At 41.2% G+C, this 22,682-nt stretch overlaps 1 protein-coding gene and 37 non-coding genes across 38 annotated transcripts in view; all 38 read left to right on the forward strand.

Annotated features, from left to right (window-relative positions):
• The window catches only part of LOC137100026 (cytoplasmic phosphatidylinositol transfer protein 1-like), a 158,010-nt gene that overhangs the window by 105,225 nt on the left and 30,103 nt on the right, over nt 1-22,682 (forward strand). The gene's annotated exons all lie outside the window — the stretch shown is intronic.
• trnaw-cca (transfer RNA tryptophan (anticodon CCA)) lies at nt 227-298 on the forward strand. Its single transcript has one exon. It is a non-coding gene; the product is annotated as a tRNA-Trp (tRNA).
• Nucleotides 768-839, forward strand: trnaw-cca (transfer RNA tryptophan (anticodon CCA)). The gene has a single exon. It is a non-coding gene; the product is annotated as a tRNA-Trp (tRNA).
• Nucleotides 1,198-1,269, forward strand: trnaw-cca (transfer RNA tryptophan (anticodon CCA)). The gene has a single exon. It is a non-coding gene; the product is annotated as a tRNA-Trp (tRNA).
• Nucleotides 1,728-1,799, forward strand: trnaw-cca (transfer RNA tryptophan (anticodon CCA)). The gene has a single exon. It is a non-coding gene; the product is annotated as a tRNA-Trp (tRNA).
• trnaw-cca (transfer RNA tryptophan (anticodon CCA)) lies at nt 2,125-2,196 on the forward strand. The gene has a single exon. It is a non-coding gene; the product is annotated as a tRNA-Trp (tRNA).
• On the forward strand, nt 2,599-2,670 carry trnaw-cca (transfer RNA tryptophan (anticodon CCA)). The gene has a single exon. It is a non-coding gene; the product is annotated as a tRNA-Trp (tRNA).
• trnaw-cca (transfer RNA tryptophan (anticodon CCA)) lies at nt 3,993-4,064 on the forward strand. Its single transcript has one exon. It is a non-coding gene; the product is annotated as a tRNA-Trp (tRNA).
• trnaw-cca (transfer RNA tryptophan (anticodon CCA)) lies at nt 4,674-4,745 on the forward strand. The gene has a single exon. It is a non-coding gene; the product is annotated as a tRNA-Trp (tRNA).
• Nucleotides 5,053-5,124, forward strand: trnaw-cca (transfer RNA tryptophan (anticodon CCA)). The gene has a single exon. It is a non-coding gene; the product is annotated as a tRNA-Trp (tRNA).
• On the forward strand, nt 5,384-5,455 carry trnaw-cca (transfer RNA tryptophan (anticodon CCA)). The gene has a single exon. It is a non-coding gene; the product is annotated as a tRNA-Trp (tRNA).
• On the forward strand, nt 6,226-6,297 carry trnaw-cca (transfer RNA tryptophan (anticodon CCA)). Its single transcript has one exon. It is a non-coding gene; the product is annotated as a tRNA-Trp (tRNA).
• trnaw-cca (transfer RNA tryptophan (anticodon CCA)) lies at nt 6,781-6,852 on the forward strand. The gene has a single exon. It is a non-coding gene; the product is annotated as a tRNA-Trp (tRNA).
• trnaw-cca (transfer RNA tryptophan (anticodon CCA)) lies at nt 7,241-7,312 on the forward strand. Its single transcript has one exon. It is a non-coding gene; the product is annotated as a tRNA-Trp (tRNA).
• trnaw-cca (transfer RNA tryptophan (anticodon CCA)) lies at nt 7,671-7,742 on the forward strand. The gene has a single exon. It is a non-coding gene; the product is annotated as a tRNA-Trp (tRNA).
• Nucleotides 8,201-8,272, forward strand: trnaw-cca (transfer RNA tryptophan (anticodon CCA)). Its single transcript has one exon. It is a non-coding gene; the product is annotated as a tRNA-Trp (tRNA).
• On the forward strand, nt 8,598-8,669 carry trnaw-cca (transfer RNA tryptophan (anticodon CCA)). The gene has a single exon. It is a non-coding gene; the product is annotated as a tRNA-Trp (tRNA).
• Nucleotides 9,072-9,143, forward strand: trnaw-cca (transfer RNA tryptophan (anticodon CCA)). Its single transcript has one exon. It is a non-coding gene; the product is annotated as a tRNA-Trp (tRNA).
• trnaw-cca (transfer RNA tryptophan (anticodon CCA)) lies at nt 10,466-10,537 on the forward strand. The gene has a single exon. It is a non-coding gene; the product is annotated as a tRNA-Trp (tRNA).
• On the forward strand, nt 11,459-11,530 carry trnaw-cca (transfer RNA tryptophan (anticodon CCA)). Its single transcript has one exon. It is a non-coding gene; the product is annotated as a tRNA-Trp (tRNA).
• On the forward strand, nt 11,838-11,909 carry trnaw-cca (transfer RNA tryptophan (anticodon CCA)). The gene has a single exon. It is a non-coding gene; the product is annotated as a tRNA-Trp (tRNA).
• trnaw-cca (transfer RNA tryptophan (anticodon CCA)) lies at nt 13,011-13,082 on the forward strand. The gene has a single exon. It is a non-coding gene; the product is annotated as a tRNA-Trp (tRNA).
• On the forward strand, nt 13,566-13,637 carry trnaw-cca (transfer RNA tryptophan (anticodon CCA)). The gene has a single exon. It is a non-coding gene; the product is annotated as a tRNA-Trp (tRNA).
• trnaw-cca (transfer RNA tryptophan (anticodon CCA)) lies at nt 14,026-14,097 on the forward strand. Its single transcript has one exon. It is a non-coding gene; the product is annotated as a tRNA-Trp (tRNA).
• On the forward strand, nt 14,456-14,527 carry trnaw-cca (transfer RNA tryptophan (anticodon CCA)). The gene has a single exon. It is a non-coding gene; the product is annotated as a tRNA-Trp (tRNA).
• trnaw-cca (transfer RNA tryptophan (anticodon CCA)) lies at nt 14,986-15,057 on the forward strand. The gene has a single exon. It is a non-coding gene; the product is annotated as a tRNA-Trp (tRNA).
• trnaw-cca (transfer RNA tryptophan (anticodon CCA)) lies at nt 15,383-15,454 on the forward strand. The gene has a single exon. It is a non-coding gene; the product is annotated as a tRNA-Trp (tRNA).
• trnaw-cca (transfer RNA tryptophan (anticodon CCA)) lies at nt 15,857-15,928 on the forward strand. The gene has a single exon. It is a non-coding gene; the product is annotated as a tRNA-Trp (tRNA).
• trnaw-cca (transfer RNA tryptophan (anticodon CCA)) lies at nt 17,170-17,241 on the forward strand. The gene has a single exon. It is a non-coding gene; the product is annotated as a tRNA-Trp (tRNA).
• On the forward strand, nt 18,090-18,161 carry trnaw-cca (transfer RNA tryptophan (anticodon CCA)). Its single transcript has one exon. It is a non-coding gene; the product is annotated as a tRNA-Trp (tRNA).
• Nucleotides 19,083-19,154, forward strand: trnaw-cca (transfer RNA tryptophan (anticodon CCA)). The gene has a single exon. It is a non-coding gene; the product is annotated as a tRNA-Trp (tRNA).
• Nucleotides 19,462-19,533, forward strand: trnaw-cca (transfer RNA tryptophan (anticodon CCA)). Its single transcript has one exon. It is a non-coding gene; the product is annotated as a tRNA-Trp (tRNA).
• trnaw-cca (transfer RNA tryptophan (anticodon CCA)) lies at nt 19,793-19,864 on the forward strand. Its single transcript has one exon. It is a non-coding gene; the product is annotated as a tRNA-Trp (tRNA).
• trnaw-cca (transfer RNA tryptophan (anticodon CCA)) lies at nt 20,635-20,706 on the forward strand. Its single transcript has one exon. It is a non-coding gene; the product is annotated as a tRNA-Trp (tRNA).
• trnaw-cca (transfer RNA tryptophan (anticodon CCA)) lies at nt 21,190-21,261 on the forward strand. Its single transcript has one exon. It is a non-coding gene; the product is annotated as a tRNA-Trp (tRNA).
• trnaw-cca (transfer RNA tryptophan (anticodon CCA)) lies at nt 21,650-21,721 on the forward strand. The gene has a single exon. It is a non-coding gene; the product is annotated as a tRNA-Trp (tRNA).
• trnaw-cca (transfer RNA tryptophan (anticodon CCA)) lies at nt 22,080-22,151 on the forward strand. Its single transcript has one exon. It is a non-coding gene; the product is annotated as a tRNA-Trp (tRNA).
• Nucleotides 22,610-22,681, forward strand: trnaw-cca (transfer RNA tryptophan (anticodon CCA)). Its single transcript has one exon. It is a non-coding gene; the product is annotated as a tRNA-Trp (tRNA).

Genomic DNA, 22,682 nt, shown 5'->3' on the forward strand with positions numbered 1-22,682 from the left:
AACTACTTCTGCCAAAATGATATTGAGCAATTCCAAGTATTTTAAAGGATCATATTGCTGTTGTTGCAAGTTGCGTCACAATAAATCCCTTGCGGGGAGGTGATTTTTATAAAATGGTTTGGGGAGGGTGCATGAAATTGCTCGTTTTTCATCTCCTGATAGTATTTCACTGAGCCTGACCATGTTTTAAAACTGGACACTAACAAATTAATTCATACGATTTTCAGACTCTGTGGTGCCATGGTAGCGCGTCTGACTCCAGATCAGAAGGTTGTGTGTTCAAATCACATCAGGGTCAATAAGTTTCGTTCAGCTACTTTTGCGGTAGCGCGTCTGACTCCAGATCAGAAGGTTGTGTGTTCATATCACATCAGGGTCAATAGGTTTCATTCTGCTACTTTTGCGGTAGCGCGTCTGACTCCAGATCAGAAGGTTGTGTGTTCAAATCACATCAGGGTCAATAAATTTTGTCCTGCTACTTCTGCCAAAATGACACTGAGCAATTCCAGGTATTTTAAAGGATCTTATTGCTGTTGTTGCAACTACTTCTGCCAAAATGACATTGACCAATTCCATGTATTTTAAAGGATCATATTGCTGTTGTTGCAAGTTGCGTCAAAATAAATCCCTTGCGGGGAGATGATTTTTATAAAATGTTTTGGGGAGGGTGCATAAAACTGCTCGTTTTTCATCTCCTGGTAGTATTCCACTGAGCCTGACCATGTTTTCAGACTGGATACTCACTAGTTAAGTCACAGCAATTTTCAGACTCTGTGGCGCAATGGTAGCGCGTTTGACTCCAGATCAGAAGGCTGTGTGTTCAAATCACCTCAGGGTCAATAAATCTCATCCTGTTACTTCTGCCAAAATGACATTGAGCCATTCCAAGTATTTTAAAGGATCTTATTGCTGTTGTTGCAACTACTTCTGCCAAAATGACATTGAGCAATTCCAGGTATTTAAAGAATCTTATTGCTGTTGTTGCAACTACTTCTGCCAAAATGACACTGAGCAATTCCAGGTAGTTTAAAGGATCATATTGCTGTTGTTGCAAGTTGCGTGACAATAAATCCCTTGCGGGGAGGTAATTTTTATAAAATGTTTTGGGGAGGGTGCATAAAATTGCTCGTTTTTTCAGCTCCTGATAGTATTTCACTGAGCCTGACCATGTCCCTACTTAGCCCACAATAATTTTCAGACTCTGTGGCGCAACGGTAGCGCGTCTGACTCCAGATCAGAAGGTTGTGTGTTCAAATCACATCAGGGTCAATAAGTTTCATTCTGCTACTTTTGCGGTAGCGCGTCTGACTCCAGATCAGAAGGTTGTGTGTTCAAATCACATCAGGGTCAATAAGTTTCATTCTGCTACTTTTGCGGTAGCGCGTCTGACTCCAGATCAGAAGGTTGTGTGTTCAAATCACATCAGGGTCAATAAATTTTGTCCTGCTACTTCTGCAAAAATGAGACTGAGCAATTCCAGGTATTTTAAAGGATCTTATTGCTGTTGTTGCAACTACTTCTGCCAAAATGACATTGAGCCATTCTATGTATTTCAAAGGATCTCATTTCTGTTGTGGCACATAAATCCCTTGTGGAGAGGGGATTTCTATAAAATGTTGTTGGGAGGGTGCATAAAATTGCTCGTTTTTCATCTCCTGACACTATTCCACTGAGCCTGACCATGTTTTCAGACTGGACACTCACTAGTTAAGTCACCACAATTTTCAGACTCTGTGGCGCAATGGTAGCGCGTCTGCCTCCAGATCAGAAGGTTGTGTGTTCAAATCACATCAGGGTCAATAAGTTTCATCCTGTTACTTCTGCCAAAATGACATTGAGCCATTCCATTTATTTCAAAACATCTCACTGCTGCTTAAGGATCTTATTGCTGTTGTTGCAACTACTTCTGCCAAAATGATATTGAGCAATTCCAAGTATTTTAAAGGATCATATTGCTGTTGTTGCAAGTTGCGTCACAATAAATCCCTTGCGGGGAGGTGATTTTTATAAAATGGTTTGGGGAGGGTGCATGAAATTGCTCGTTTTTCATCTCCTGATAGTATTTCACTGAGCCTGACCATGTTTTAAAACTGGACACTAACAAATTAATTCATACGATTTTCAGACTCTGTGGTGCCATGGTAGCGCGTCTGACTCCAGATCAGAAGGTTGTGTGTTCAAATCACATCAGGGTCAATAAGTTTCGTTCAGCTACTTTTGCGGTAGCGCGTCTGACTCCAGATCAGAAGGTTGTGTGTTCATATCACATCAGGGTCAATAGGTTTCATTCTGCTACTTTTGCGGTAGCGCGTCTGACTCCAGATCAGAAGGTTGTGTGTTCAAATCACATCAGGGTCAATAAATTTTGTCCTGCTACTTCTGCCAAAATGACACTGAGCAATTCCAGGTATTTTAAAGGATCATATTGCTATTGTTGCAAGTTGCGTCACAATAAATCCTTTGCGGGGAGGTGATTTTTATAAAATGTTTTGGGGATGGTGAACAAAATTGCTCGTTTTTCATCTCCTGGTAGTATTCCACTGAGCCTGACCATGTTTTCAGACTGGACACTCACTAGTTAAGTCACTGCAATTTTCAGACTCTGTGGTGCAACGGTAGTGCGTCTGACTCCAGATCAGAAGGTTGTGTGTTCAAATCACATCAGGGTCAATAAGTTTCATTCTGCTACTTTTGCGGTAGCGCGTCTGACTCCAGATCAGAAGGTTGTGTGTTCAAATCACATCAGGGTCAATAAGTTTCTTTCAGCTACTTTTGCGGTAGCGCGTCTGACTCCAGATCAGAAGGTTGTGTGTTCATATCACATCAGGGTCAATAGGTTTCATTCTGCTACTGTTGCGGCAGCGCGTCTGACTCCAGATCAGAAGGTTGCGTGTTTAATTCACATCAGGGTCAATAAATTTTGTCCTACTACTTCTGCCAAAATGACATTGAGCAATTCCATGTATTTTAAAGGATCATATTGCTTTTGTTGCAAGTTGCGTTACAATAAATCCCTTGCGGGGAGGTGATTTTTATAAAATGTTTTGGGGAGGCTGCATAAAATTGCTCGTTTTTCATCTCCTGGTAGTATTCCACTGAGCCTGACCATGTTTTCAGACTGGACACTCACTAGTTAAGTCACAGCAATTTTCAGACTCTGTGGCGCAATGGTAGCGCGTCTTACTCCAGATCAGAAGGTTGTGTGTTTGAATCAAATCAGGGTCAATAAGTTTCATTCTGCTACTTTTGCGGTAGCGCGTCTGACTCCAGATCAGAAGGTTGTGTGTTCAAATCACATCAGGGTCAATAAATTTTGTCCTGCTACTTCTGCCAAAATGAGACTGAGCAATTCCAGGTATTTTAAAGGATCTTATTGCTGTTGTTGCAAGTTGCGTCACAATAAATCCCTTGCGGGGAGGTGATTTTTATAAAATGTTTTGCGGAGGGTGCACAAAATTGCTCGTTTTTCATCTCCTGATAGTATTCCACTGAGCCTGACCATGTTTTCAGACTGGACACTCACTAGTTAAGTCACAGCAATTTTCAGACTCTGTGGCGCAATGGTAGCGCGTCTGACTCCGGATCCGAAGGTTGCGTGTTTAATTCACATCAGGGTCAATAAGTTTCATCCTGTTACTTCTGCCAAAATGACATTGAGCCATTCCAGGTATTTTAAAGGATCTTATTGCTGTTGTTGCAACTACTTCTGCCAAAATGACACTGAGCAATTCCAGGTATTTTAAAGGATCTTATTGCTGTTGTTGCAACTACTTCTGCCAAAACAACACTGAGCAATTCCAGGTATTTTAAAGGATCTTATTGCTGTTGTTGCAAGTTGCATCACAATAAATCCCTTGCAGGGAGGTGATTTTTATAAAATGTTTTGGGGAGGGTGCACAAAATTGCTCAATTTTCATCTTCTGATAGTATTCCACTGAGCCTGACCATGTTTTCAGACTGGACACTCACTAGTTAAGTCACTGCAATTTTCAGACTCTGTGGCGCAATGGTAGTGTGTTTGACTCCAGATCAGAAGGTTGTGTGTTCAAATCACATCAGGGTCAATAAGTTTAGTTCTGCTACTTTTGCGGTAGCGCGTCTGACTCCAGATCAGAAGGTTGTGTGTTCATATCACATCAGGGTCAATAGGGTTCATTCTGCACCTTTTGCGGTAGCGCGTCTGACTCCAGATGAGAGGGTTGTGTTCAAATCACCTCAGGGTCAATAAATTTCATCCTGTTACTTCTGCCAAAATGACATTGAGCCATTCCAGGTATTTTAAAGGATCTTATTGCTGTTGTTGCAACTACTTCTGCCAAAATGACACTGAGTAATTCCAGGTATTTTAAAGGATCTTATTCCTGTTGTTGCAACTACTTCTGCCAAAACGACACTGAGCAATTCCAGGTATTTTAAAGGATCTTATTGCTGTTGTTGCAACTACTTCTGCAAAAATGACATTGAGCAATTCCATGTATTTTAAAGGATCATATTCCTGTTGTTGCAAGTTGCGTCACAATAAATCCCTTGCAGGGAGGTGATTTTTATAAAATGTTTTGGGGAGGGTGCACAAAATTGCTCAATTTTCATCTTCTGAATTGCTCGTTTTTTCAGCTCCTGATAGTATTTCACTGAGCCTGACGATGTCCATACTTAGCCCACAATAATTTTCAGACTCTGTGGCGCAACGGTAGCGCGTCTGACTCCAGATCAGAAGGTTGTGTGTTCAAATCACATCAGGGTCAATAAATTTTGTCCTACTACTTCTGCCAAAATGACACTGAGCAATTCCAGGTATTTTAAAGGATCTTATTGCTGTTGTTGCAACTACTTCTGCCAAAATGACATTGAGCAATTCCATGTATTTTAAAGGATCATATTGCTGTTGTTGCAAGTTGTGTCACAATAAATCCCTTGCGGGGAGGTGATTTTTATAAAATGTTTTGGGGAGGGTGCATAAAACTGCTCGTTTTTCATCTCCTGGTAGTATTCCACTGAGCCTGACCATGTTTTCAGACTGGAGACTCACTAGTTAAGTCACAACAATTTTCAGACTCTGTGGCGCAATGGTAGCGTGTTCGACTCCAGATCAGAAGGCTGTGTGTTCAAATCACCTCAGGGTCAATAAATTTCATCTTGTTACTTCTGCTAAAATAACATTGAGCCATTCCATTTATTTTAAAACATCTCACTGCTGCTTAAGGATCTAATTGCTGTTGTTGCAAGTTGCGTGACAATAAATCCCTTGCGGGGAGGTGATTTTTAAAAAATTTTTTGGGGAGGGTGCATAAAACTGCTTGTTTTTCATCTCCTGGTAGTTTTCCACTGAGTCTGACCATGTTTTCAGACTGGACACTCACTAGTTAAGTCACAGCAATTTTCAGACTCTGTGGCGCAATGGTAGCGCGTTTGACTCCAGATCAGAAGGCTGTGTGTTCAAATCAACTCAGGGTCAATAAATTTCATCCTGTTACTTCTGCCAAAATGACATTGAGCCATTCCATTTATTTTAAAACATCTCACTGCTGCTTAAGGATCTTATTGCTGTTGTTGCAACTACTTCTGCCAAAATGACATTGAGCAATTCCATGTATTTTAAAGGATCATATTGCCGTTGTTGCAAGTTGCGTCACAATAAATCCCTTGCGGGGAGGTGATTTTTATAAAATGTTTTGGGGAGGGTGCAAAAAATTGCTTGTTTTTCATCTCCTACAATAAATCCCTTGCGGGGAAGTAATTTTTATAAAATGTTTTGGGGACGGTGCATAAAATTGCTCGTTTTTTCAGCTCCTGATAGTATTTCACTGAGCCTGACCATGTCCCTACTTAGCCCACAATAATTTTCAGACTCTGTGGCGCAATGGTAGCGCGTCTGACTCCAGATCCGAAGGTTGCGTGTTTAATTCACATCAGGGTCAATAAGTTTCATCCTGTTACTTCTGCCAAAATGACATTGAGCCATTCCAGGTATTTTAAAGGATCTTATTGCTGTTGTTGCAACTACTTCTGCCAAAATGACATTGAGCAATTCCATGTATTTTAAAGGATCATATTCCTGTTGTTGCAAGTTGCGTCACAATAAATCCCTTGCAGGGAGGTGATTTTTATAAAATGTTTTGGGGAGGGTGCACAAAATTGCTCAATTTTCATCTTCTGATAGTATTCCACTGAGCCTGACCATGTTTTCAGACTGGACACTCACTAGTTAAGTCACTGCAATTTTCAGACTCTGTGGTGCAACGGTAGTGCGTCTGACTCCAGATCAGAAGGTTGTGTGTTCAAATCACATCAGGGTCAATAAGTTTCATTCTGCTACTTTTGCGGTAGCGCGTCTGACTCCAGATCAGAAGGTTGTGTGTTCAAATCACATCAGGGTCAATAAGTTTCGTTCAGCTACTTTTGCGGTAGCGCGTCTGACTCCAGATCAGAAGGTTGTGTGTTCATATCACATCAGGGTCAATAGGTTTCATTCTGCTACTGTTGCGGTAGCGCGTCTGACTCCAGATCAGAAGGTTGCGTGTTTAATTCACATCAGGGTCAATAAATTTTGTCCTACTACTTCTGCCAAAATGACATTGAGCAATTCCATGTATTTTAAAGGATCATATTGCTTTTGTTGCAAGTTGCGTTACAATAAATCCCTTGCGGGGAGGTGATTTTTATAAAATGTTTTGGGGAGGGTGCATAAAACTGCTCGTTTTTCATCTCCTGGTAGTATTCCACTGAGCCTGACCATGTTTTCAGACTGGACACTCACTAGTTAAGTCACAGCAATTTTCAGACTCTGTGGCGCAATGGTAGCGCGTCTGACTCCAGATCAGAAGGTTGTGTGTTCAAATCACATCAGGGTCAATAAGTTTCATTCTGCTACTTTTGCGGTAGCGCGTCTGACTCCAGATCAGAAGGTTGTGTGTTTAAATCACATCAGGGTCAATAAATTTTGTCCTACTACTTCTGCCAAAATGACACTGAGCAATTCCAGGTATTTTAAAGGATCTTATTGCTGTTGTTGCAACTACTTCTGCCAAAATGACATTGACCAATTCCATGTATTTTAAAGGATCATATTGCTGTTGTTGCAAGTTGCGTCAAAATAAATCCCTTGCGGGGAGATGATTTTTATAAAATGTTTTGGGGAGGGTGCATAAAACTGCTCGTTTTTCATCTCCTGGTAGTATTCCACTGAGCCTGACCATGTTTTCAGACTGGACACTCACTAGTTAAGTCACAGCAATTTTCAGACTCTGTGGCGCAATGGTAGCGCGTTTGACTCCAGATCAGAAGGCTGTGTGTTCAAATCACCTCAGGGTCAATAAATCTCATCCTGTTACTTCTGCCAAAATGACATTGAGCCATTCCAAGTATTTTAAAGGATCTTATTGCTGTTGTTGCAACTACTTCTGCCAAAATGACATTGAGCAATTCCAGGTATTTAAAGAATCTTATTGCTGTTGTTGCAACTACTTCTGCCAAAATGACACTGAGCAATTCCAGGTAGTTTAAAGGATCATATTGCTGTTGTTGCAAGTTGCGTGACAATAAATCCCTTGCGGGGAGGTAATTTTTATAAAATGTTTTGGGGAGGGTGCATAAAATTGCTCGTTTTTTCAGCTCCTGATAGTATTTCACTGAGCCTGACCATGTCCCTACTTAGCCCACAATAATTTTCAGACTCTGTGGCGCAACGGTAGCGCGTCTGACTCCAGATCAGAAGGTTGTGTGTTCAAATCACATCAGGGTCAATAAGTTTCATTCTGCTACTTTTGCGGTAGCGCGTCTGACTCCAGATCAGAAGGTTGTGTGTTCAAATCACATCAGGGTCAATAAGTTTCATTCTGCTACTTTTGCGGTAGCGCGTCTGACTCCAGATCAGAAGGTTGTGTGTTCAAATCACATCAGGGTCAATAAATTTTGTCCTGCTACTTCTGCAAAAATGAGACTGAGCAATTCCAGGTATTTTAAAGGATCTTATTGCTGTTGTTGCAACTACTTCTGCCAAAATGACATTGAGCCATTCTATGTATTTCAAAGGATCTCATTTCTGTTGTGGCACATAAATCCCTTGTGGAGAGGGGATTTCTATAAAATGTTGTGGGGAGGGTGCATAAAATTGCTCGTTTTTCATCTCCTGACACTATTCCACTGAGCCTGACCATGTTTTCAGACTGGACACTCACTAGTTAAGTCACCACAATTTTCAGACTCTGTGGCGCAATGGTAGCGCGTCTGCCTCCAGATCAGAAGGTTGTGTGTTCAAATCACATCAGGGTCAATAAGTTTCATCCTGTTACTTCTGCCAAAATGACATTGAGCCATTCCATTTATTTCAAAACATCTCACTGCTGCTTAAGGATCTTATTGCTGTTGTTGCAACTACTTCTGCCAAAATGATATTGAGCAATTCCAAGTATTTTAAAGGATCATATTGCTGTTGTTGCAAGTTGCGTCACAATAAATCCCTTGCGGGGAGGTGATTTTTATAAAATGGTTTGGGGAGGGTGCATGAAATTGCTCGTTTTTCATCTCCTGATAGTATTTCACTGAGCCTGACCATGTTTTAAAACTGGACACTAACAAATTAATTCATACGATTTTCAGACTCTGTGGTGCCATGGTAGCGCGTCTGACTCCAGATCAGAAGGTTGTGTGTTCAAATCACATCAGGGTCAATAAGTTTCGTTCAGCTACTTTTGCGGTAGCGCGTCTGACTCCAGATCAGAAGGTTGTGTGTTCATATCACATCAGGGTCAATAGGTTTCATTCTGCTACTTTTGCGGTAGCGCGTCTGACTCCAGATCAGAAGGTTGTGTGTTCAAATCACATCAGGGTCAATAAATTTTGTCCTGCTACTTCTGCCAAAATGACACTGAGCAATTCCAGGTATTTTAAAGGATCATATTGCTATTGTTGCAAGTTGCGTCACAATAAATCCTTTGCGGGGAGGTGATTTTTATAAAATGTTTTGGGGATGGTGAACAAAATTGCTCGTTTTTCATCTCCTGGTAGTATTCCACTGAGCCTGACCATGTTTTCAGACTGGACACTCACTAGTTAAGTCACTGCAATTTTCAGACTCTGTGGTGCAACGGTAGTGCGTCTGACTCCAGATCAGAAGGTTGTGTGTTCAAATCACATCAGGGTCAATAAGTTTCATTCTGCTACTTTTGCGGTAGCGCGTCTGACTCCAGATCAGAAGGTTGTGTGTTCAAATCACATCAGGGTCAATAAGTTTCTTTCAGCTACTTTTGCGGTAGCGCGTCTGACTCCAGATCAGAAGGTTGTGTGTTCATATCACATCAGGGTCAATAGGTTTCATTCTGCTACTGTTGCGGCAGCGCGTCTGACTCCAGATCAGAAGGTTGCGTGTTTAATTCAAATCAGGGTCAATAAATTTTGTCCTACTACTTCTGCCAAAATGACATTGAGCAATTCCATGTATTTTAAAGGATCATATTGCTTTTGTTGCAAGTTGCGTTACAATAAATCCCTTGCGGGGAGGTGATTTTTATAAAATGTTTTGGGGAGGCTGCATAAAATTGCTCGTTTTTCATCTCCTGGTAGTATTCCACTGAGCCTGACCATGTTTTCAGACTGGACACTCACTAGTTAAGTCACAGCAATTTTCAGACTCTGTGGCGCAATGGTAGCGCGTCTTACTCCAGATCAGAAGGTTGTGTGTTTGAATCAAATCAGGGTCAATAAGTTTCATTCTGCTACTTTTGCGGTAGCGCGTCTGACTCCAGATCAGAAGGTTGTGTGTTCAAATCACATCAGGGTCAATAAATTTTGTCCTGCTACTTCTGCCAAAATGAGACTGAGCAATTCCAGGTATTTTAAAGGATCTTATTGCTGTTGTTGCAAGTTGCGTCACAATAAATCCCTTGCGGGGAGGTGATTTTTATAAAATGTTTTGCGGAGGGTGCACAAAATTGCTCGTTTTTCATCTCCTGATAGTATTCCACTGAGCCTGACCATGTTTTCAGACTGGACACTCACTAGTTAAGTCACAGCAATTTTCAGACTCTGTGGCGCAATGGTAGCGCGTCTGACTCCGGATCCGAAGGTTGCGTGTTTAATTCACATCAGGGTCAATAAGTTTCATCCTGTTACTTCTGCCAAAATGACATTGAGCCATTCCAGGTATTTTAAAGGATCTTATTGCTGTTGTTGCAACTACTTCTGCCAAAATGACACTGAGCAATTCCAGGTATTTTAAAGGATCTTATTGCTGTTGTTGCAACTACTTCTGCCAAAACGACACTGAGCAATTCCAGGTATTTTAAAGGATCTTATTGCTGTTGTTGCAAGTTGCATCACAATAAATCCCTTGCAGGGAGGTGATTTTTATAAAATGTTTTGGGGAGGGTGCACAAAATTGCTCAATTTTCATCTTCTGATAGTATTCCACTGAGCCTGACCATGTTTTCAGACTGGACACTCACTAGTTAAGTCACTGCAATTTTCAGACTCTGTGGCGCAATGGTAGTGTGTTTGACTCCAGATCAGAAGGTTGTGTGTTCAAATCACATCAGGGTCAATAAGTTTAGTTCTGCTACTTTTGCGGTAGCGCGTCTGACTCCAGATCAGAAGGTTGTGTGTTCATATCACATCAGGGTCAATAGGGTTCATTCTGCACCTTTTGCGGTAGCGCGTCTGACTCCAGATGAGAGGGTTGTGTGTTCAAATCACATCAGGGTCAATAAATTTTGTCCTACTACTTCTGCCAAAATGACACTGAGCAATTCCATGTATTTTAAAGGATCATATTGCTTTTGTTGCAAGTTGCGTCACAATAAATCCCTTGCGGGGAGGTGATTTTTATAAAATGTTTTGGGGAGGGTTCATAAAACTGCTTGTTTTTCATCTCCTGGTAGTATTCCACTGAGCCTGACCATGTTTTCAGACTGGACACTCACTAGTTAAGTCACCGCAATTTTCAGACTTTGTGGCGCAATGGTAGGGTGTTTGACTCCAGATCAGAAGGTTGTGTTCAAATCACCTCAGGGTCAATAAATTTCATCCTGTTACTTCTGCCAAAATGACATTGAGCCATTCCAGGTATTTTAAAGGATCTTATTGCTGTTGTTGCAACTACTTCTGCCAAAATGACACTGAGTAATTCCAGGTATTTTAAAGGATCTTATTCCTGTTGTTGCAACTACTTCTGCCAAAACGACACTGAGCAATTCCAGGTATTTTAAAGGATCTTATTGCTGTTGTTGCAACTACTTCTGCAAAAATGACATTGAGCAATTCCATGTATTTTAAAGGATCATATTCCTGTTGTTGCAAGTTGCGTCACAATAAATCCCTTGCAGGGAGGTGATTTTTATAAAATGTTTTGGGGAGGGTGCACAAAATTGCTCAATTTTCATCTTCTGAATTGCTCGTTTTTTCAGCTCCTGATAGTATTTCACTGAGCCTGACGATGTCCATACTTAGCCCACAATAATTTTCAGACTCTGTGGCGCAACGGTAGCGCGTCTGACTCCAGATCAGAAGGTTGTGTGTTCAAATCACATGAGGGTCAATAAATTTTGTCCTACTACTTCTGCCAAAATGACACTGAGCAATTCCAGGTATTTTAAAGGATCTTATTGCTGTTGTTGCAACTACTTCTGCCAAAATGACATTGAGCAATTCCATGTATTTTAAAGGATCATATTGCTGTTGTTGCAAGTTGTGTCACAATAAATCCCTTGCGGGGAGGTGATTTTTATAAAATGTTTTGGGGAGGGTGCATAAAACTGCTCGTTTTTCATCTCCTGGTAGTATTCCACTGAGCCTGACCATGTTTTCAGACTGGACACTCACTAGTTAAGTCACAACAATTTTCAGACTCTGTGGCGCAATGGTAGCGTGTTCGACTCCAGATCAGAAGGCTGTGTGTTCAAATCACCTCAGGGTCAATAAATTTCATCTTGTTACTTCTGCTAAAATAACATTGAGCCATTCCATTTATTTTAAAACATCTCACTGCTGCTTAAGGATCTAATTGCTGTTGTTGCAAGTTGCGTGACAATAAATCCCTTGCGGGGAGGTGATTTTTAAAAAATTTTTTGGGGAGGGTGCATAAAACTGCTTGTTTTTCATCTCCTGGTAGTATTCCACTGAGTCTGACCATGTTTTCAGACTGGACACTCACTAGTTAAGTCACAGCAATTTTCAGACTCTGTGGCGCAATGGTAGCGCGTTTCACTCCAGATCAGAAGGCTGTGTGTTCAAATCAACTCAGGGTCAATAAATTTCATCCTGTTACTTCTGCCAAAATGACATTGAGCCATTCCATTTATTTTAAAACATCTCACTGCTGCTTAAGGATCTTATTGCTGTTGTTGCAACTACTTCTGCCAAAATGACATTGAGCAATTCCATGTATTTTAAAGGATCATATTGCCGTTGTTGCAAGTTGCGTCACAATAAATCCCTTGCGGGGAGGTGATTTTTATAAAATGTTTTGGGGAGGGTGCACAAAATTGCTTGTTTTTCATCTCCTACAATAAATCCCTTGCGGGGAAGTAATTTTTATAAAATGTTTTGGGGACGGTGCATAAAATTGCTCGTTTTTTCAGCTCCTGATAGTATTTCACTGAGCCTGACCATGTCCCTACTTAGCCCACAATAATTTTCAGACTCTGTGGCGCAATGGTAGCGCGTCTGACTCCAGATCCGAAGGTTGCGTGTTTAATTCACATCAGGGTCAATAAGTTTCATCCTGTTACTTCTGCCAAAATGACATTGAGCCATTCCAGGTATTTTAAAGGATCTTATTGCTGATGTTGCAACTACTTCTGCCAAAATGACATTGAGCAATTCCATGTATTTTAAAGGATCATATTCCTGTTGTTGCAAGTTGCGTCACAATAAATCCCTTGCAGGGAGGTGATTTTTATAAAATGTTTTGGGGAGGGTGCACAAAATTGCTCAATTTTCATCTTCTGATAGTATTCCACTGAGCCTGACCATGTTTTCAGACTGGACACTCACTAGTTAATTCACTGCAATTTTCAGACTCTGTGGTGCAACGGTAGTGCGTCTGACTCCAGATCAGAAGGTTGTGTGTTCAAATCACATCAGGGTCAATAAGTTTCATTCTGCTACTTTTGCGGTAGCGCGTCTGACTCCAGATCAGAAGGTTGTGTGTTCAAATCACATCAGGGTCAATAAGTTTCGTTCAGCTACTTTTGCGGTAGCGCGTCTGACTCCAGATCAGAAGGTTGTGTGTTCATATCACATCAGGGTCAATAGGTTTCATTCTGCTACTGTTGCGGTAGCGCGTCTGACTCCAGATCAGAAGGTTGCGTGTTTAATTCACATCAGGGTCAATAAATTTTGTCCTACTACTTCTGCCAAAATGACATTGAGCAATTCCATGTATTTTAAAGGATCATATTGCTTTTGTTGCAAGTTGCGTTACAATAAATCCCTTGCGGGGAGGTGATTTTTATAAAATGTTTTGGGGAGGGTGCATAAAACTGCTCGTTTTTCATCTCCTGGTAGTATTCCACTGAGCCTGACCATGTTTTCAGACTGGACACTCACTAGTTAAGTCACAGCAATTTTCAGACTCTGTGGCGCAATGGTAGCGCGTCTGACTCCAGATCAGAAGGTTGTGTGTTCAAATCACATCAGGGTCAATAAGTTTCATTCTGCTACTTTTGCGGTAGCGCGTCTGACTCCAGATCAGAAGGTTGTGTGTTTAAATCACATCAGGGTCAATAAATTTTGTCCTACTACTTCTGCCAAAATGACACTGAGCAATTCCAGGTATTTTAAAGGATCTTATTGCTGTTGTTGCAACTACTTCTGCCAAAATGACATTGACCAATTCCATGTATTTTAAAGGATCATATTGCTGTTGTTGCAAGTTGCGTCAAAATAAATCCCTTGCGGGGAGATGATTTTTATAAAATGTTTTGGGGAGGGTGCATAAAACTGCTCGTTTTTCATCTCCTGGTAGTATTCCACTGAGCCTGACCATGTTTTCAGACTGGACACTCACTAGTTAAGTCACAGCAATTTTCAGACTCTGTGGCGCAATGGTAGCGCGTTTGACTCCAGATCAGAAGGCTGTGTGTTCAAATCACCTCAGGGTCAATAAATCTCATCCTGTTACTTCTGCCAAAATGACATTGAGCCATTCCAAGTATTTTAAAGGATCTTATTGCTGTTGTTGCAACTACTTCTGCCAAAATGACATTGAGCAATTCCAGGTATTTAAAGAATCTTATTGCTGTTGTTGCAACTACTTCTGCCAAAATGACACTGAGCAATTCCAGGTAGTTTAAAGGATCATATTGCTGTTGTTGCAAGTTGCGTGACAATAAATCCCTTGCGGGGAGGTAATTTTTATAAAATGTTTTGGGGAGGGTGCATAAAATTGCTCGTTTTTTCAGCTCCTGATAGTATTTCACTGAGCCTGACCATGTCCCTACTTAGCCCACAATAATTTTCAGACTCTGTGGCGCAACGGTAGCGCGTCTGACTCCAGATCAGAAGGTTGTGTGTTCAAATCACATCAGGGTCAATAAGTTTCATTCTGCTACTTTTGCGGTAGCGCGTCTGACTCCAGATCAGAAGGTTGTGTGTTCAAATCACATCAGGGTCAATAAGTTTCATTCTGCTACTTTTGCGGTAGCGCGTCTGACTCCAGATCAGAAGGTTGTGTGTTCAAATCACATCAGGGTCAATAAATTTTGTCCTGCTACTTCTGCAAAAATGAGACTGAGCAATTCCAGGTATTTTAAAGGATCTTATTGCTGTTGTTGCAACTACTTCTGCCAAAATGACATTGAGCCATTCTATGTATTTCAAAGGATCTCATTTCTGTTGTGGCACATAAATCCCTTGTGGAGAGGGGATTTCTATAAAATGTTGTGGGGAGGGTGCATAAAATTGCTCGTTTTTCATCTCCTGACACTATTCCACTGAGCCTGACCATGTTTTCAGACTGGACACTCACTAGTTAAGTCACCACAATTTTCAGACTCTGTGGCGCAATGGTAGCGCGTCTGCCTCCAGATCAGAAGGTTGTGTGTTCAAATCACATCAGGGTCAATAAGTTTCATCCTGTTACTTCTGCCAAAATGACATTGAGCCATTCCATTTATTTCAAAACATCTCACTGCTGCTTAAGGATCTTATTGCTGTTGTTGCAACTACTTCTGCCAAAATGATATTGAGCAATTCCAAGTATTTTAAAGGATCATATTGCTGTTGTTGCAAGTTGCGTCACAATAAATCCCTTGCGGGGAGGTGATTTTTATAAAATGGTTTGGGGAGGGTGCATGAAATTGCTCGTTTTTCATCTCCTGATAGTATTTCACTGAGCCTGACCATGTTTTAAAACTGGACACTAACAAATTAATTCATACGATTTTCAGACTCTGTGGTGCCATGGTAGCGCGTCTGACTCCAGATCAGAAGGTTGTGTGTTCAAATCACATCAGGGTCAATAAGTTTCGTTCAGCTACTTTTGCGGTAGCGCGTCTGACTCCAGATCAGAAGGTTGTGTGTTCATATCACATCAGGGTCAATAGGTTTCATTCTGCTACTTTTGCGGTAGCGCGTCTGACTCCAGATCAGAAGGTTGTGTGTTCAAATCACATCAGGGTCAATAAATTTTGTCCTGCTACTTCTGCCAAAATGACACTGAGCAATTCCAGGTATTTTAAAGGATCATATTGCTATTGTTGCAAGTTGCGTCACAATAAATCCTTTGCGGGGAGGTGATTTTTATAAAATGTTTTGGGGATGGTGAACAAAATTGCTCGTTTTTCATCTCCTGGTAGTATTCCACTGAGCCTGACCATGTTTTCAGACTGGACACTCACTAGTTAAGTCACTGCAATTTTCAGACTCTGTGGTGCAACGGTAGTGCGTCTGACTCCAGATCAGAAGGTTGTGTGTTCAAATCACATCAGGGTCAATAAGTTTCATTCTGCTACTTTTGCGGTAGCGCGTCTGACTCCAGATCAGAAGGTTGTGTGTTCATATCACATCAGGGTCAATAGGTTTCATTCTGCTACTGTTGCGGCAGCGCGTCTGACTCCAGATCAGAAGGTTGCGTGTTTAATTCACATCAGGGTCAATAAATTTTGTCCTACTACTTCTGCCAAAATGACATTGAGCAATTCCATGTATTTTAAAGGATCATATTGCTTTTGTTGCAAGTTGCGTTACAATAAATCCCTTGCGGGGAGGTGATTTTTATAAAATGTTTTGGGGAGGCTGCATAAAATTGCTCGTTTTTCATCTCCTGGCAGTATTCCACTGAGCCTGACCATGTTTTCAGACTGGACACTCACTAGTTAAGTCACAGCAATTTTCAGACTCTGTGGCGCAATGGTAGCGCGTCTTACTCCAGATCAGAAGGTTGTGTGTTTGAATCAAATCAGGGTCAATAAGTTTCATTCTGCTACTTTTGCGGTAGCGCGTCTGACTCCAGATCAGAAGGTTGTGTGTTCAAATCACATCAGGGTCAATAAATTTTGTCCTGCTACTTCTGCCAAAATGAGACTGAGCAATTCCAGGTATTTTAAAGGATCTTATTGCTGTTGTTGCAAGTTGCGTCACAATAAATCCCTTGCGGGGAGGTGATTTTTATAAAATGTTTTGCGGAGGGTGCACAAAATTGCTCGTTTTTCATCTCCTGATAGTATTCCACTGAGCCTGACCATGTTTTCAGACTGGACACTCACTAGTTAAGTCACAGCAATTTTCAGACTCTGTGGCGCAATGGTAGCGCGTCTGACTCCGGATCCGAAGGTTGCGTGTTTAATTCACATCAGGGTCAATAAGTTTCATCCTGTTACTTCTGCCAAAATGACATTGAGCCATTCCAGGTATTTTAAAGGATCTTATTGCTGTTGTTGCAACTACTTCTGCCAAAATGACACTGAGCAATTCCAGGTATTTTAAAGGATCTTATTGCTGTTGTTGCAACTACTTCTGCCAAAACGACACTGAGCAATTCCAGGTATTTTAAAGGATCTTATTGCTGTTGTTGCAAGTTGCATCACAATAAATCCCTTGCAGGGAGGTGATTTTTATAAAATGTTTTGGGGAGGGTGCACAAAATTGCTCAATTTTCATCTTCTGATAGTATTCCACTGAGCCTGACCATGTTTTCAGACTGGACACTCACTAGTTAAGTCACTGCAATTTTCAGACTCTGTGGCGCAATGGTAGTGTGTTTGACTCCAGATCAGAAGGTTGTGTGTTCAAATCACATCAGGGTCAATAAGTTTAGTTCTGCTACTTTTGCGGTAGCGCGTCTGACTCCAGATCAGAAGGTTGTGTGTTCATATCACATCAGGGTCAATAGGGTTCATTCTGCACCTTTTGCGGTAGCGCGTCTGACTCCAGATGAGAGGGTTGTGTGTTCAAATCACATCAGGGTCAATAAATTTTGTCCTACTACTTCTGCCAAAATGACACTGAGCAATTCCATGTATTTTAAAGGATCATATTGCTTTTGTTGCAAGTTGCGTCACAATAAATCCCTTGCGGGGAGGTGATTTTTATAAAATGTTTTGGGGAGGGTTCATAAAACTGCTCGTTTTTCATCTCCTGATAGTATTCCACTGAGCCTGACCATGTTTTCAGACTGGACACTCACTAGTTAAGTCACAGCAATTTTCAGACTCTGTGGCGCAATGGTAGCGCGTCTGACTCCGGATCCGAAGGTTGCGTGTTTAATTCACATCAGGGTCAATAAGTTTCATCCTGTTACTTCTGCCAAAATGACATTGAGCCATTCCAGGTATTTTAAAGGATCTTATTGCTGTTGTTGCAACTACTTCTGCCAAAATGACACTGAGCAATTCCAGGTATTTTAAAGGATCTTATTGCTGTTGTTGCAACTACTTCTGCCAAAACGACACTGAGCAATTCCAGGTATTTTAAAGGATCTTATTGCTGTTGTTGCAAGTTGCATCACAATAAATCCCTTGCAGGGAGGTGATTTTTATAAAATGTTTTGGGGAGGGTGCACAAAATTGCTCAATTTTCATCTTCTGATAGTATTCCACTGAGCCTGACCATGTTTTCAGACTGGACACTCACTAGTTAAGTCACTGCAATTTTCAGACTCTGTGGCGCAATGGTAGTGTGTTTGACTCCAGATCAGAAGGTTGTGTGTTCAAATCACATCAGGGTCAATAAGTTTAGTTCTGCTACTTTTGCGGTAGCGCGTCTGACTCCAGATCAGAAGGTTGTGTGTTCATATCACATCAGGGTCAATAGGGTTCATTCTGCACCTTTTGCGGTAGCGCGTCTGACTCCAGATGAGAGGGTTGTGTGTTCAAATCACATCAGGGTCAATAAATTTTGTCCTACTACTTCTGCCAAAATGACACTGAGCAATTCCATGTATTTTAAAGGATCATATTGCTTTTGTTGCAAGTTGCGTCACAATAAATCCCTTGCGGGGAGGTGATTTTTATAAAATGTTTTGGGGAGGGTTCATAAAACTGCTCGTTTTTCATCTCCTGGTAGTATTCCACTGAGCCTGACCATGTTTTCAGACTGGACACTCACTAGTTAAGTCACCGCAATTTTCAGACTTTGTGGCGCAATGGTAGGGTGTTTGACTCCAGATCAGAAGGTTGTGTTCAAATCACCTCAGGGTCAATAAATTTCATCCTGTTACTTCTGCCAAAATGACATTGAGCCATTCCAGGTATTTTAAAGGATCTTATTGCTGTTGTTGCAACTACTTCTGCCAAAATGACACTGAGTAATTCCAGGTATTTTAAAGGATCTTATTCCTGTTGTTGCAACTACTTCTGCCAAAACGACACTGAGCAATTCCAGGTATTTTAAAGGATCTTATTGCTGTTGTTGCAACTACTTCTGCAAAAATGACATTGAGCAATTCCATGTATTTTAAAGGATCATATTCCTGTTGTTGCAAGTTGCGTCACAATAAATCCCTTGCAGGGAGGTGATTTTTATAAAATGTTTTGGGGAGGGTGCACAAAATTGCTCAATTTTCATCTTCTGAATTGCTCGTTTTTTCAGCTCCTGATAGTATTTCACTGAGCCTGACGATGTCCATACTTAGCCCACAATAATTTTCAGACTCTGTGGCGCAACGGTAGCGCGTCTGACTCCAGATCAGAAGGTTGTGTGTTCAAATCACATCAGGGTCAATAAATTTTGTCCTACTACTTCTGCCAAAATGACACTGAGCAATTCCAGGTATTTTAAAGGATCTTATTGCTGTTGTTGCAACTACTTCTGCCAAAATGACATTGAGCAATTCCATGTATTTTAAAGGATCATATTGCTGTTGTTGCAAGTTGTGTCACAATAAATCCCTTGCGGGGAGGTGATTTTTATAAAATGTTTTGGGGAGGGTGCATAAAACTGCTCGTTTTTCATCTCCTGGTAGTATTCCACTGAGCCTGACCATGTTTTCAGACTGGACACTCACTAGTTAAGTCACAACAATTTTCAGACTCTGTGGCGCAATGGTAGCGTGTTCGACTCCAGATCAGAAGGCTGTGTGTTCAAATCACCTCAGGGTCAATAAATTTCATCTTGTTACTTCTGCTAAAATAACATTGAGCCATTCCATTTATTTTAAAACATCTCACTGCTGCTTAAGGATCTAATTGCTGTTGTTGCAAGTTGCGTGACAATAAATCCCTTGCGGGGAGGTGATTTTTAAAAAATTTTTTGGGGAGGGTGCATAAAACTGCTTGTTTTTCATCTCCTGGTAGTATTCCACTGAGTCTGACCATGTTTTCAGACTGGACACTCACTAGTTAAGTCACAGCAATTTTCAGACTCTGTGGCGCAATGGTAGCGCGTTTGACTCCAGATCAGAAGGCTGTGTGTTCAAATCAACTCAGGGTCAATAAATTTCATCCTGTTACTTCTGCCAAAATGACATTGAGCCATTCCATTTATTTTAAAACATCTCACTGCTGCTTAAGGATCTTATTGCTGTTGTTGCAACTACTTCTGCCAAAATGACATTGAGCAATTCCATGTATTTTAAAGGATCATATTGCCGTTGTTGCAAGTTGCGTCACAATAAATCCCTTGCGGGGAGGTGATTTTTATAAAATGTTTTGGGGAGGGTGCACAAAATTGCTTGTTTTTCATCTCCTACAATAAATCCCTTGCGGGGAAGTAATTTTTATAAAATGTTTTGGGGACGGTGCATAAAATTGCTCGTTTTTTCAGCTCCTGATAGTATTTCACTGAGCCTGACCATGTCCCTACTTAGCCCACAATAATTTTCAGACTCTGTGGCGCAATGGTAGCGCGTCTGACTCCAGATCCGAAGGTTGCGTGTTTAATTCACATCAGGGTCAATAAGTTTCATCCTGTTACTTCTGCCAAAATGACATTGAGCCATTCCAGGTATTTTAAAGGATCTTATTGCTGTTGTTGCAACTACTTCTGCCAAAATGACATTGAGCAATTCCATGTATTTTAAAGGATCATATTCCTGTTGTTGCAAGTTGCGTCACAATAAATCCCTTGCAGGGAGGTGATTTTTATAAAATGTTTTGGGGAGGGTGCACAAAATTGCTCAATTTTCATCTTCTGATAGTATTCCACTGAGCCTGACCATGTTTTCAGACTGGACACTCACTAGTTAAGTCACTGCAATTTTCAGACTCTGTGGTGCAACGGTAGTGCGTCTGACTCCAGATCAGAAGGTTGTGTGTTCAAATCACATCAGGGTCAATAAGTTTCATTCTGCTACTTTTGCGGTAGCGCGTCTGACTCCAGATCAGAAGGTTGTGTGTTCAAATCACATCAGGGTCAATAAGTTTCGTTCAGCTACTTTTGCGGTAGCGCGTCTGACTCCAGATCAGAAGGTTGTGTGTTCATATCACATCAGGGTCAATAGGTTTCATTCTGCTACTGTTGCGGTAGCGCGTCTGACTCCAGATCAGAAGGTTGCGTGTTTAATTCACATCAGGGTCAATAAATTTTGTCCTACTACTTCTGCCAAAATGACATTGAGCAATTCCATGTATTTTAAAGGATCATATTGCTTTTGTTGCAAGTTGCGTTACAATAAATCCCTTGCGGGGAGGTGATTTTTATAAAATGTTTTGGGGAGGGTGCATAAAACTGCTCGTTTTTCATCTCCTGGTAGTATTCCACTGAGCCTGACCATGTTTTCAGACTGGACACTCACTAGTTAAGTCACAGCAATTTTCAGACTCTGTGGCGCAATGGTAGCGCGTCTGACTCCAGATCAGAAGGTTGTGTGTTCAAATCACATCAGGGTCAATAAGTTTCATTCTGCTACTTTTGCGGTAGCGCGTCTGACTCCAGATCAGAAGGTTGTGTGTTTAAATCACATCAGGGTCAATAAATTTTGTCCTACTACTTCTGCCAAAATGACACTGAGCAATTCCAGGTATTTTAAAGGATCTTATTGCTGTTGTTGCAACTACTTCTGCCAAAATGACATTGACCAATTCCATGTATTTTAAAGGATCATATTGCTGTTGTTGCAAGTTGCGTCAAAATAAATCCCTTGCGGGGAGATGATTTTTATAAAATGTTTTGGGGAGGGTGCATAAAACTGCTCGTTTTTCATCTCCTGGTAGTATTCCACTGAGCCTGACCATGTTTTCAGACTGGACACTCACTAGTTAAGTCACAGCAATTTTCAGACTCTGTGGCGCAATGGTAGCGCGTTTGACTCCAGATCAGAAGGCTGTGTGTTCAAATCACCTCAGGGTCAATAAATCTCATCCTGTTACTTCTGCCAAAATGACATTGAGCCATTCCAAGTATTTTAAAGGATCTTATTGCTGTTGTTGCAACTACTTCTGCCAAAATGACATTGAGCAATTCCAGGTATTTAAAGAATCTTATTGCTGTTGTTGCAACTACTTCTGCCAAAATGACACTGAGCAATTCCAGGTAGTTTAAAGGATCATATTGCTGTTGTTGCAAGTTGCGTGACAATAAATCCCTTGCGGGGAGGTAATTTTTATAAAATGTTTTGGGGAGGGTGCATAAAATTGCTCGTTTTTTCAGCTCCTGATAGTATTTCACTGAGCCTGACCATGTCCCTACTTAGCCCACAATAATTTTCAGACTCTGTGGCGCAACGGTAGCGCGTCTGACTCCAGATCAGAAGGTTGTGTGTTCAAATCACATCAGGGTCAATAAGTTTCATTCTGCTACTTTTGCGGTAGCGCGTCTGACTCCAGATCAGAAGGTTGTGTGTTCAAATCACATCAGGGTCAATAAGTTTCATTCTGCTACTTTTGCGGTAGCGCGTCTGACTCCAGATCAGAAGGTTGTGTGTTCAAATCACATCAGGGTCAATAAATTTTGTCCTGCTACTTCTGCAAAAATGAGACTGAGCAATTCCAGGTATTTTAAAGGATCTTATTGCTGTTGTTGCAACTACTTCTGCCAAAATGACATTGAGCCATTCTATGTATTTCAAAGGATCTCATTTCTGTTGTGGCACATAAATCCCTTGTGGAGAGGGGATTTCTATAAAATGTTGTGGGGAGGGTGCATAAAATTGCTCGTTTTTCATCTCCTGACACTATTCCACTGAGCCTGACCATTTTTTCAGACTGGACACTCACTAGTTAAGTCACCACAATTTTCAGACTCTGTGGCGCAATGGTAGCGCGTCTGCCTCCAGATCAGAAGGTTGTGTGTTCAAATCACATCAGGGTCAA

This window comes from Channa argus, chromosome 15, assembly GCF_033026475.1.
Source record: "Channa argus isolate prfri chromosome 15, Channa argus male v1.0, whole genome shotgun sequence".
Classification (NCBI taxonomy): Eukaryota; Metazoa; Chordata; class Actinopteri; order Anabantiformes; family Channidae; genus Channa; species Channa argus.